At 43.0% G+C, this 12,544-nt stretch overlaps 1 long non-coding RNA gene across 1 annotated transcript in view; it reads left to right on the forward strand.

Annotated features, from left to right (window-relative positions):
* LOC134415079 (uncharacterized) overlaps nucleotides 1–11,981 on the forward strand; it is a 30,062-nt gene extending 18,081 nt beyond the window's left edge. The window contains exons 2-3 of the long non-coding RNA XR_010026920.1: nucleotides 10,566–10,706; nucleotides 10,852–11,981. This is a non-coding gene — a long non-coding RNA (uncharacterized LOC134415079). The remainder of the gene's footprint in view (nucleotides 1–10,565; nucleotides 10,707–10,851) is intronic.
* The last annotated feature ends 563 nt before the right edge of the window (nucleotides 11,982–12,544 follow it).

The raw sequence follows: 12,544 nt of genomic DNA on the forward strand, positions 1-12,544 counted from the left end.
AGGAGATTCTGTAACACCAGCAGTGAGGAGAGGGAGACCACAGGAAGTCAGGTCTGGGTGTGACACAGCAGCAGCAGGGAACCCTGCATGACTGAGGGGAGCCCTGGAAAACCAGCCACATTTCAAATGACCTTCAAGGCTCCCTCTTAGCAAGTATAAAGAAATTACATACAAGCACAGGATCTGATCTGGGGTTTTCTTTAGCACCTGCTTATTTAAAAATCAGCCATGTCCTTCCTTAATCGGAATTCAAATCAAGCCAGTTACTAATGTTTCTGTTACCCTCACTAGAAAATATTATTTTTTATTATTTTGCAGCAAGGTGACCTATGCAAAGAATATAGGATCGTAACACAACCTTGACACGAAAATGTGAAGAGCACAGCATTTTTAGTAAATAGTAAGTAATTAGTAAGGTATTCTTTCCCTGCTATAGGCTATAGGCGTAAATGAAGGTGCATTAATTTTAGCAGTTGCAAGATCATTTTAAAAGGTTTTTTTGCCATCTTTTGTTCAGTTCTCAGATTTGTTGTGAGAAAAAAGAAGTAGATGCTACAGTATCTGAGTCTGTATTGACTCTCCAATCTGAGTTTGGATTGCTTGACTGTAAATTTAGCTTAGTAATGTGAACAGAAGGCATCTGTAAATCTGTACCAAAACTTACATTTAGGTGTCACATCACCATAATTGCTAATTTGAATTGTATGATTCACTTTAAAATTGTTGTATCCCAAAGGTTACTTGTTGAAATTTTTCAAGCTTGTTTACATTACTTTTCTAAGCGCAATAACTTAATCTATAAACTGTGTAAATACAAATATTCCCATCCCAACACAGAATATAACCTAGACTAAACGCTATGAATTTAAATGGGAAATGGGATGGTCTCTTCAAATACCCCTACTGGATCAGCAGTGGTGAAGGGGATTGTCTTCTTCATTATAGTAGGCTCCATCACAGCTGAAAAGTAGATCTGATTTAGATATAATAACCATTGAAAATCAGGTTAAATTTCAAACTTGCCACTCCTTTCTGAGTCTACATATTACTCTGTGATGTTTGAGTCAAACTGCTCTTTCCTTCCCATCCCTTTGCTCCACAGCCAAAATCCTGCAAGGCTGAATTTGCATCCATGTAACAGCTATGAGCCCCTTGTAATGAGTGACTCGGGCTGAGGATCTAATAACCCTCATGGCTATAGACTAGAGCAAGACATATCTTAGCCATTATAATGAGATAAGAAGCATTAAGTCTGATCCTGCCCAGGGTTTGGATGGGCTGAGAAGGGGCCTTTTGGCCACAGAGCTTGTATTCTGATGTAGAAAGAGCTGAACAATTACCACACAGTAATGCCTCCTTGGAGAAATGCTCACATTGCAAAGCCCTAATAAAAGGGTGAGAACCAAGCATAAAACAGAATAATCTGCTCTGAGAACCCTCTACATCTGAAGCAAATAAAAACTCATTTCCAAGCTGTGACTGTAGAGGTGCATTTAAGATCTATGCTCTATGCTTATTTGTTTCCTTTGGGACATGGCATAAGAATGATGACGCCTCATATCCACTGCACTTTGGTTTGCTAGGCTAATTACTAGGAACTACATGAATTTTCAATGGATTTGCCATAAATAATTTATCCAACATATTGAAATCTAGTTTTATATTCACTTAGTGCATTATATCTGTAAACAAATGAAGGACTTAACAACTGTGCACGTATCTTTGAAGCTGTGTGTAGGTTTGGACACCAACCCTGAATCTCAGGACCCTCCCAAGAGGCCAGTAGCTGCTGAGCTAGGAGCTGAACTGTGTGCTGACAGGTCTGATCCCCCTACCCCTGGGTGTTTGGGGCCACTTAAGCCTTCTCTAAGCCTCTGAAGCACAACCTGGCCTGAGGCAAGAGTTAGCAGAGCTTTGAGTTAGCAACCACTCTCTGTGGTTGCTTTGTCCAGGCTGGGTGAGTCAATTGGCTTTGAAGTACAGATTGGTGTAAAGGGCCCTTTCTGCAGGCCCAGGTTTTTTCCACTCATAAGGAAACATGCCCAGCATGAGCATCCTCCTCATTGGACTGGCTGAGGGTCTTTGATCTTATAAGGAGCCAAATATGACAGCATTAAACTCTAAATCCAGCTCAGCTGTCGATTTGAAATGCAGACTCGACAGTCTCTGCTGCAGTCTGCATCTAGACAGCATTTAATAGACTCATTGCCCTCATTTGCATTTTCTAAACAGATGCTTTAGATACAGGCTTCATGATGGCCTTTCAAAGCAGAAACAAAACCTTATGAAATCATGATTTGTCACTGGAAAAAGCCAAAAGCTGGGTGAAAGCCAAGCCTGTGGGAAGCTCATTTGATGAAGGAGAGTAGAAGGGTGATGACTGCAGAGGAAATTGCTCCATTTCAGCAGTAACACAAAGCTTGGCCACCCTTTGCCATGGACACTGGCATCTGCACTTCACTCCTCCCTGCTGGGGCTATTAGGACACTGTGAGTGGTTTGGAGCTGGGCAAGTATTGGTCTTACCTCTGGCCAGCTGGGCTTGTCTTCACAGCACTGCCAGGCATTCACAGAGGTTTCCTAGGCAGTGCTGATGACTACATGCTGTCCTCAGGTGTTGCCCTAGTGCTGCTGCAGAAGCAAGGGCCGTTGTGTAGAGAAATGTTTTCAGAATAACAGCCATGGAGGTGGGCAGACTCTGAACAGAAAAGTGATAGATTTGATATTCAAAAAGTGATGGATGAGATATTCTGTGCAACTAAACTCAATGTCAGAAAAAAATATTGCTTGGCTCTAGGGAAAGTCTGATGTGCAGTGAACTGGCAGATGCTCTGCCTCCAGGGATCAGTCTGGGATTCGGGCAACAAGTGGAAAAGTTGCCCTTTGAGTGTGCAGGTTGACTTTATTGCTGAGTCTAAAGAAATGTCACCTCTTTCAGATCTGGCCTCCTTCCTGTTCCAGAGCTCTGTGTGGTCAGGTCAGGAGGAAGCAGAACCAGGGCTGCTCTCGTGGCTGCTGCCAGGAAGAGGGAAGAGGAGTGGAGCTGAAAGCAGCAGGGCACGTTCACGGATGCCAGTCTGACACAGCTCATGAACCTCTTCCTCTGGGATTTTTACAGTGTATGGGAGTGGGAACTCTTGTGCAGTTTTTGGGCCCTAAAACATCTCTTTCTGGCAAGGAAGCAAAGGAAGGCTGTCTAAGGCAGGTTGACCTCTTCCCATAGATATTGCATGGATTCAAAGGTGGTCTAGGCGGTGGCATTTAACTGATGTGCATGGCCTGTGCTTTTGAATTGGAATTAAAACCTTATTTTCGATCTGATTTACAATGTGACAAAAAAAAAAAAAAAAAATCAGAGGCAATTTCTCTCACCCTCTCAGTTTTCTCTATGCAGGTTATACCATGCTTATACTGGCCTGTCACTCTGGAGAGCAGGCAGAAAGCTGCCTGCCTGAATGGGGCAGCCAACAGCATTCCTCCAGACCTTGGGATGAGGGTGGGGTTTGATCAGCCATGGGAGAAAAATGTCAACATCTGTCTGTCACTGCACGGCCAATGGCCAATTATAATTTTTTTTCCTGCCTCCCTAAGCTGCAGCCAGACAAAGACTCCAAGCTCCCAGCTTTGTTGGCCGTGCCATTTCCCACCACTGCTCCACCTCTGATATGCTAATGGCAAAACTGAACTGTTTTGTGTGGCTGAAAAGGATCTTTGGGCACATTCACTGGGTCAACAATCCCAACTGCTGTGCTGTGGCTCAGCCTGCTGTGCCAGAACCCAGTGCCAGGGGACTTCCCTCCCCTCTGCTTCTCCTTTAAAAAAAAAACACCACAAAGTAGTGGAATTAACCATCTGGCTGTCTTGGTGCTCAGAAACTTAGCTGAACAAATGATATGATACATATATGATACACAATAATATGATACACTCTCCTCAAATACTTTCTGGATGACAAGTGACAAGCCAGGCTGTTCCTTCCAGCTTGAATTGCTGTCTCAGTAGATGCAGCCTAGGAGCTGAGAGAGGGCCATCTTCTCTGAGCTTCAGAGCACCACAGAGCAGTGAGGTGGTTACAGAAATGCTGCTCTATTTATCCAGTTGGCTTTACATGCATTAGAGCAAAAGTAACACTGACAAACAGCCTTTTGTTTGGAAAAGAAACCCCGTCATACATGCAACGCCAGACACAGAAAGCAAACTTGATGACCTAATCCCATCTATTGTGTGGCAGTACTAATGCACTTAAGAAGTAAGCAGAAGAATAATTACTGAGTTTACTGGGTGATGAGTTTCCCATTCACTGATGCTATGGAAGTGCCAGGGGAAATGGGCTGTAGCATCAGAGACAAGGTGCTTGGAAGTCTGTGATGAATTGATCTTGAAGTATTTATAGTTTAGAATTAGTCACCTGAACTAAATGTGAATGCTATGGATGATGTGCCAGTTCTTTTGCTGATGCTTTAGTAATACCATCATCACTTTATAAAAAACACTAGTGGGGTGGCAGGTTCTTAGTAAAATTTGAAATACTTTTACAAGCAAGCTAATGTTTATAAGCACAGTAGTTATACCATCATTATTCAAAACAACTATGACATGTACAAGTGTGTCAATTTTGACTGCAAGCACCCTGTGAAAATTGTTGGACATAAGGCCCAATGACATGAGATAAAAGCTAAAGAAATTTAAAAGCTGAATAAACAAAGCAGTCTGATGGTCTGATGGCTTCCAGTTGACCCTGAGCAGAGACCTGGATAAAGTTGGATAAATACTCCAGCCAAGAAAAAGGTGAGAGTTGTAAGTGTTGTTTATGAGACTACAATTTAATATAGTTTGCACAGTAAATAGTCCTGTAATAAAAGCTGACCTTTGCACAACTTGCAGGATCTCTTCTTCTTAAAACATGCTTCCAAGCAGTGAGAGAAAGATCTGGTGGACACAGAACCAACTCACAGTGAAGCCTCACACTTACTTATTCCCACACATGAGAATTATCAAGATGAACATTTTCTTCTCATTTTAAACATGCTCATCTTTGTCAGCTTTCCCTGTCACAGTTGAGCTGGAAGGTGCTTAGGCATCATCACCTATGCCATGGTCTTGCAGCTCTTTCTTGCATGTTTACACTGGCTCCCACCACTGTCCATCCCCTGCAGGGGCTCACCCAGACCCTGGGAAGTGCTGCTGGTGATGCCTTCTGCTGCTTTCCAGGGAAGGGCTGTTATAAAAGCAGGCACAGCATGAAGGAGGAAGCAGATGCAGGCTTGCTCTGCACACTGCTCTCCAGCTCCCGGCATATGGTGGATGGTTAAAAAAAAGGATCCGAATGGTGTGAAAATCTATTCATCCTGTATCACAGAGAATAAATTATTTCTTTCTGGTCATATGCTGCATGTTGTCCTGGCTGTGCCTGCCTGTGCTGTTATGAAGGAATGCTTTAGACTCACAGGACGTACAGATCAGAACAACCCTCTGTGCTGACTTTCTGCGTCACAGAGACCAAAGATTTTCATTTAAGCACTTTTTGTCTGATTGTGCTTGTACCTTTAATGAACAAAACCTGAGCCTGATTTATGATTATAAAAGGATAGAAAATCCAGTATTATTGTAAGTATGCTGCCCAATAGCATGTTGCCACTTGTGTTGGAAATCTTTCTGGTCTGGAATTTTCTGTCTTCAGACTATCTGCTGGCTTTTGCTGCAATGGAGCCTGGGTCCACAGTCTCTGCTGCTCCTCTGTCCAAGAGCATCTTTCCTGGTTCCCAGGGCCAGGAAGCAGCTGCCCATGTTCAGGTGTGCAGAATGGCCCAGTGTCCTTCTGGGAATGCATGAGCTCCCATGAAGCAGTCAGGGCTTGGGAAAGTGGGCTCCATCCCTCTTAGTCCTCTCCCATTCCCTGTAAGTGTGCACCTGCTCAAATAATCCATCTACAAAGTCTAAAGTAAATAGAGCGAGTTTAACTTAATGTATCTGGCACAGTTTCAGGAATCATTTTTGTAGATCTTTCCTGAAATATTTTTAATTTGCCAACAGCCTTTTTAAAGTCCAGGCATTGGATTAGGATATACACTGTTTATACTTTTTTTTTTTTTAAAGAAAGGTAGAAAGCCACATTCAAATTAAACTAAATTATGCTCAACTTTGCTATTTAATTTTCAATACTTTTGTTGGGTTGTTTGACTTCTCTTGCTACCTAAAACTGAGGAGTTGTTTTAGAGTGGACAAGTTCTTACTCTCTGCCTATTTCCCAAGGATTCAAGCATATTGCCTCACACACTAAAACGTATAACTAAGGTAAGCAGTTAATCATATAATGAACTTACCCTCCAATATAATCAAATAACAGTTGTTCCTTTTAAATATTATAAATTCTATAAAAAATTCTCTTTATCTGTAGGGGGATAGAACATAAGTAAATAAAGGTGGTGTAGAAAGTAATCTTACCCCCTAAAGAGTTGCAGCTGAGCCAATTATTAAGGATTTGGAGCAGGCCTGATGTTAACAGGCTGCAGCTGGAGCCAATGAGAAGAGTGTTATAAGAGAGGATTGGTTGGTGCTTGGAGGAGATTCCTATGAGAAACATTAAGGAGGTATGAAACTCTAGCAATATGGAACCCTTGCAATGTAATGATGGTAGAACTCTTGTAACATAATGACAATGCTTTACTGAGTGGTACTAGTGAACAAACAGATGTGGACAAAAGCAGTACTCCCTATTGCAGTTTATTATTACAATATTTCCAGGCCTATAAGCTTTCTTAGCTTTTGCTTCCTTCCTTCCCCCCCCCCCCCCCCAAAAAAAAAAAGGAGTGGAGGAATAGAATGGATTGTGTGTATTTTTGCATGTGTGTGTATGTAGAACTCTGCATGATGTTGTGATTTCTGTGGGCCTAGCTTCCCCAGACTTTTTGTTAGACCTTGTCCTTCCCAAAAAAGCCATCCCAATCTTTCACTTGCAGACAGATTCTCTCAGCCACATCCCCTGCCCACGCACTCTGTTCATCCTTTAGGTCTGAATAGGTTCTGCATATGATGTCCTCCTTCTGGGAGCTGGAAAAACACATACTCCTTAGCCTGGTTCCTGAAAAAGTGGGGATTTACTTACGGTGGGAAGGAGCAGCCTGGGGGAAAAGGGGCAGACTGATCATTGGTGTCCTCCAGAAGCATCACCCACCAGGGAGATCCTGTTCCCAGTTTGTCCCACACTAACAGTACCTGGCTGCCTTTTCCCCCTCACCATTATTCATACTCTAGATAGAGCTACCTTCCAAGCAAAACAGAATCTGTACTTAAAAGAACTGAAACCAGAAGCTAATTTACATCATATACTTCCAGAGCCTGGCTTTCAGAAAGAGAAACCAAACCACCTCACACGAATCAGCTACTGGGAGAGTTACAGCCTGGGACAGGTGTGACCCTGTACCTGTAGCTGATATGTGTGGTACCTGCTCAGAGTCACTGGAGAGCGATGTCCCTGATGGTCACCTCTGTGCTGCTCACATGTATGTGCTGATGCCAGCAGAGAGAGCAAGTGCAAAGTCTTTCCTCACAGGCATATTTCACACTGCTTTGTACACCTCTGTCTGCCTGCACTTCACAGTGGGGAATAAGAGCTACCTCAACAAATCTGGTACTGGAAAAAAGCAATCTGGTTGTTTTATTATCAGCCAGACACTGATGTGTGGTGTCCTTTCTCCCTTAGCTTCCTTTAGCTCCTCTGCCAAGGTGAGGTGGGACTGCAGAGATTCACTGGTGGCTCTGGCCTGTCAGCAGGAGCATGGACCAATCTGGGCTGCTTGGTAGTCAGTCCTGCAGCAGCTCTGTGAGGAGTCATGGCAAACATCCCTGTGGGGCTTCCCTGCCCTGACAAACCCACCTGCACACATAGCTCCCACAGCTTCCCCTCCCCAGATGGGTTTTTGTAATCTCCTTGTAAAACCAGGTGTGTTTCTGCCCCTTTGTGTGTGCACTCCAAGGAACAGCTCTAATAGCAGTCTGCTTTGTTGTACTAGAAACTGAAGCAGATCCATTGCATTTTGTGAATCTGCCTTTTTGGTTTTTTAATTAGCAGTTGGAGTCTGGGACAAAATCTGATCAAGTCCTATTGAAGTTCAGGCTGGTAGGAGGGAAGTGGGCAAGGCACAGAAGTGAGCAGTAGAGCAGAGAGGGATGAGCCACTGTCTAATTGAACCTCTTCTCCCAGCCTTTGAAATTATCCCTAACAGTGTTAGTCTTGCAGGAGGCCGGGGCTGACAAAGCTCAAACCTGTAGGAAGAAGAAACTGTTTTCTGTTGTGCAGAGAGGAGTGTTGAGCCCTGGCTAGAAACAAATAGCCTTGTACATAGCTGAAAAGGCAATTGTTTTTCCATGGCTGCTATTTTTGCGCTCATACAGCAGTCAGAGATGTAGCTGATGCGTGAAAGGACTGCATCCTCTATTTCATTTGCAATTGCTGTAGCTCTAACTACTTGTGCTGGTTTCAGCTGGGGTAGTTTCCTTCACAGTGGCTGGTATGGGGTAATGTTTTGGGTATGTGCTGAACACAGGCTTGATAACATAGAGGGGTTTTTGTTGTTAAGCCCTGAGCAGGGCTTACACAAAGCCAAGGCCTTTTCTGCTTTTCCTGCTGCCATGCTGGTGAGGACCTTGGTGATGCATGGGAGATTGGGAGGAGAAACAGCTGGGACAGGTGACCCCAACTGACCAAAGGAATATTCCAGACCATTTGATATCATGGTCAGGATATAAGGTGGGGAGAAGAAGGAGAAAAGGGGGAATGTTTGGAGTGATGGTGTTTGTCTTCCCAAGTAACCGTTAAGTTATGGGGCCCTGCTCTCCTGGAGATTGCTGAACACCTGCCTGCCCATGGGAAGCAGTGAATTAATCCCTTGTTTTATTTTACTAGTGGGTGTGTCTTTTCCTGTTTAACTGCATTTATCTCAACCCACAAGTCTCCTGTCTTTTACCCTTCTGATTCTCCCCTCGATCTCCCTAGTGGGGCCATGAGCAAGCAGCTGCCTGGGCTTTGGCTGCTGGCTGGGGCTAAACTTTGACATTGCTACAGACTCACAGAAAAATCCAAACATTTGTTCTTCCTCTCCATAAATTTAGAAGAATAATAGGTGGGGAACAGGATGCATACAAACATGTATGTATGCCAATGTGAACACACGCCTGTTCTTAAAAATTTTTTCCATCAAATACATCAAAAATGTAGCCCAAATATGGAGCAGCTGAAATGAAATAAAAGATCTATTGCATAAGATCACATATTAGAATTCAGTCAGACTGAACCAGCAATAAGATGAAAGTAAAAGAATAAATAAGTATAAATTCTCCTCTCCTTTTTTCTCCTACTTAATATAGACTGCAATTGTATCTAAATTGTCCAACCTACTCTTGAAAATTGAAGGAGAATACTTTTGATTGTGGTGTGAAATAAAGCACAGCACTTTAAAATGAGGATGTGTAATGATTTCAGAAATCTGCTTTCCCTTTTGTACATCATACATAATACCAGGCTTTGGTCCAATTTCCATTTTAGTGAATATTGGGGAGGTGAGAGGAAGTGTTTATTTTAGCAACTGAGCAATCCAAAATAATTTTTTCTCAGATGCAGAGGCTCTGAGAAGGCTCCACAGCCACAAATTCAGTGTCAGGCAGACACCTGACAGAGCTGGGAATCTGCGTGGTGTGCTTGGGAGCCCTGGCAGGGTTTGTCTGTGGGCACAGGACAGTCAGAGCTGTGCAGAGAAAGTCTTTGCCTCTCATTGTGGGAACTCAGCACATCACTCTGGATGTCCAGAGTTACCGAGACAACTCTTGGGGGGCTTGGAAATCCTGGAATGTTGCCAGAAGCGCCTAGTGGTTGGATTTTGACCCTGCAAGGGATGTGCCACCTGTTTGAGGACAAGAGAGTCACTTGGGGATGAATGGCGTAAGAATGAAGTATTTAAAGGGTGAAAATATAGATTTTAGGATTTTGATACAGGGGGGTTATGGAGACAAGATGGAGGGATCAGGGCATGTCTTGTCCTTCTTTCTTCTTCTTGTCATCCATTTTCTGTGGTGATGTTGGCACTTTGGGATTGGTTCTTGGTGAAGGTGCACTTGCTAATATGGGTGAAAGGTATTGGGAAATAAAGGTAAATATGATGTACATAGTATTTAGTATAAAAATAGAGGACCGGCCAGTGGGAGGTCAGAGTGCCCTTGGCTGCCTTGCCGGTCGGGCTGGAAGAAAATTTTGTAGATAAGAAATAATAAACCGTATCGAAGACTGAAAATCTGGAGTCCAGACTTGTCCTTTGAAGCGCGCGCTGTCCCAGGGCCATCGTATGCGTGACTGTGCAGAGACAAACAGCCGGACCGGTCATCTCATCTTTTGCAAGCTGGTATATCTGAACTGGTTGAGAAAGTCCAGGAAATCAGGTTACTAGAAAAAAAGTGTTCTTGCAGGACAGTAATCCTTTGTTTTTCCAATAGCTTTGTACCATATATAACAGCATGTAATTCATTCTAGACCAAGTGAAAGCCTTTAAAGATCTCTTTATTATTACTTCACAGGTTTTGGACTGGACCTGGTATTTTAGAGACCTCAACTCAACATGATAAATCTGCAGTATGGCTTTTCAGGATACATTTGTACTGGAGCAACAAATATTTTGGTTTTGTTCAGGAATGGCGTAGGGCCTTCAGATGCTGAAGGTAAGAAGCCCTTCCCTTCAAACAGAGGCAGGTAGACCAGGGCCTGAACTGGGAAGAGTATGTTTGGGCCTCTCATCAGTAGGAGATCTTGTAGTGCCTGTTTAGGAAAGACTCCTGCCAGCTGCCTGCTCTGGCTCTTTTCCAGAGATCATCACTGTCCTGGAATCAGTGAAAGGAAGTCTCCTCCCACTGGATCTGGGTCTGAGTTCCAATCACTGATGAAGGTCCTGCAGTGGAATACTAGGCTTTGGCTGAGGCACTGGTGTGTGTGCCCCTCTGCCAGCCCTGCCAGATGGGTAAAGGGTGGGCAATCACCAGAAGGTCGAGGACCAAGAGGTGCTTCTGCTCATCCCAGGCACAGTACCTATATGGAATCTACCTTGTCCTCAAGGTAACTCCAGTTTGTCATGGTATCTGCTTTGATTTTTTATTGTCATTGAAAAGCAACAAGGAACCAACTTTACCTCTACTCTTCCTGTTCTCTTGATTTCAAGCCTGTGGCTCTTCTAGTAGTAACTCCCTGTGTGCAGTTTCCAGCATTCAAAGAAGAAATTGCACACCTGCACATGATGTGAAATTTCTCTCTCAAGCACCTTTTTGTTATGTTTCTTCCTAAAAATTTCACTTGGCTAAAATAGTAGATGGCCTGGGTATATAACTTTTATTATACATAACAGAAGAGGGACTGTAGCAACTGAGAACACGCAGGACTCATGCTTTTGTAAATAGTCCAGTGATGTCTTTAAAATAGGAAGAGGAAAGATCTGGCTTGTACTGAGGAAGCTGAGACAGTGCCCAGGTTTACGTGTAATTTGCACCAGGAGGTTTATGAGATCTTGTGTTTACTCCCGCTCTGATTCTTGTCCCTTAATAGTGGAAGAAGGAGCTGCCATTGGAGAATGAACAACTTGTACTTTTATCTCAGCTCTGTTGGCAACTTCTTTGTATGTAACTCTGCTTTCTTTTTTCTCTTCAAGTCCTTATTCTTTGCTACTGAGTTGTTTGTGATATATAAAAAAAGAAAATTTATATATTCTCTTCCCCATTATGAGCACCCCAATTGCCATCTCTGTGTTTGTGTGCACCAACAGGAGTGTTGTGTTGTGTTCAAGAACTGTTAAATGTCACAAAACTGAACTGGAGCATTTCAGTCACGTGACACTGAAAAGCTCCACTCATGCTTAGCACATGTCTTTCCTGAGCTCAAACCAGATGTTTCCCTTGACAGCAATCCCCCCCTCTGGATTGCTGAAAATAAAGTTGTGTAAAATTGTGTGTGCTTTGTTTCCTTCTTTTTTTTTTTCTTTGTTTGTTTGTTTGATTGGTTTTGGTTTTTTTATTTTTTATTTTTTTTTTTGCTGTCAAAAAGCTTTAGGTTAATAAATACTTTTGCAAACTGAATGGGAGACATGAAAAACAGCAAATAGAAGTTTCTGAGTTATTGCTCTATTTTCTGTCCAAAATAAATTATGGTAAATAGCTATTCTTAGGGCCATGGCTTTAATGAGAAACACTGCTGTGGCTGCATTTCCCTTTTCTGTAATGCAGAGGCCCTGCAGCTGATTTGCTCTTAGGACTGGGAATGTCATCCTTTCTCATGCCTGCAATATTCCTGATGCTCAGCATCTTTCTTGCAGTGCCATTTAGACTGACATGATAATTATAAAAAAATCATATGCCTTGGCTTATCTAGTGCATGTCAGAGTGATTTTGAGTATGCTCATACAGACAGAAATGACTCTCACTAAACAATTACCTAGCACTGTTCTGACAAACTGTGCTGCTGGGTGACTGAGATGGTCACTAAAGGAAACCTTGTTTCTAAAATGTTGACAGGA

This window comes from Melospiza melodia, chromosome 2 (assembly GCF_035770615.1).
Source record: "Melospiza melodia melodia isolate bMelMel2 chromosome 2, bMelMel2.pri, whole genome shotgun sequence".
Taxonomy (NCBI): Eukaryota; Metazoa; Chordata; class Aves; order Passeriformes; family Passerellidae; genus Melospiza; species Melospiza melodia.